This window comes from Sorex fumeus, unplaced genomic scaffold, assembly GCF_029834395.1.
Source record: "Sorex fumeus unplaced genomic scaffold, SorFum_2.1 ptg000134l, whole genome shotgun sequence".
Taxonomy (NCBI): Eukaryota; Metazoa; Chordata; class Mammalia; order Eulipotyphla; family Soricidae; genus Sorex; species Sorex fumeus.
Window position 1 is genome coordinate 3,866,893 of NW_026606191.1, and position 1,193 is coordinate 3,868,085.

Consider the following 1,193-nt stretch of genomic DNA (forward strand, 5'->3'; position numbering starts at 1 on the left):
CATCCCTAGGTAGGAGGGCCATGGAAGAGACCTCAAGCTTTCCCCCATCTCAGCAGGCAATTCCATTCAGCTGTGCTTACTGACAGGACAGGGTGGTCTTATTCCTGGATCACACTCCTTTCTCATTTCAGTACTATTAGAGATAAGTAAACCAGAAACATTTACTTTTGCTTTTTTTTTTGGGTGGGGGGTCACACCTGGCGATGCACAGTGTTTACTCCTGGCTCTGCACTCAGGAATTACCCCTTGTTGTGCTCAGTCGACCATATAGGATGCTGGGAATCGAACCTGGGTTGGCTGCATGCAGGGCAAACACACTACCCACTGTGCTATCACTCCAGCCACAGAAGCATTTACTTTTGGAAGCACTAAAATACCAACAATCTAGTTGCCACTCGAATGCTAAAAGCCACTTAGATAGCAAGGCTATAAAATGATCGGTAAGAATTGCCTACTCTGAACTCTGTGTATACCTCCATTCTGGGATTGGTCCTTATGCTAGGTTTTATTGTTTTAGATAATATTTTTATTCAGGGACCACCTGGAACTTCTTAGGGGTTACTCTTAGTCAACATTTGGGATGCCAGGGATGGAGATTGAGTTGACCAATTCCAGTGCAATGTACTGTTCCCACCTGATCCATACTTTGCGTTTGAAAATGTGTGTTCCTGAAGCCTCCCCGTGGAACATTCCTTGTAGGTAGGTGTCCAGTGCTTGTGTGTTGTCAGAGGGTAGAGCGTTGAACCTATCGTGTTCTAGATACTCTTAGCAGCCTTTTTCTCCTGTTCCAGTTTCTCTCCAACTCTCTAGTGGCTGCTCACAGGGTTGTTCTGTTCCTCTCCTGGGCTGGCTTCGGAGTCACTGTTTTTACTGCCATCTGGATTATTACTTCCCTGAGAAACTCACTGTCCCCACCTGCTACCTATGTGGCAGTTAGTGAAACAACATGCTTCATTTTTCTTGATGGACACGTGTATGAGTGCATTGGCTCGATGTTTGACTGACCCATGCAGGCTCAGGCCACTGCTTACTCCCCGGGGTCCCATGGTGTGACTGGCCTCCCCAGAAGTTGGCTCCCCCTCCTTTTTGTGAGCCCTGCCCCTTGCAGCACAGGATCCCCTGGGTGTCCCGAAAGGATCTCTCTGCACCTGGAGCCTGGCCCTTTAAGGCTGCGGGTGGAAACGGAAGTGATG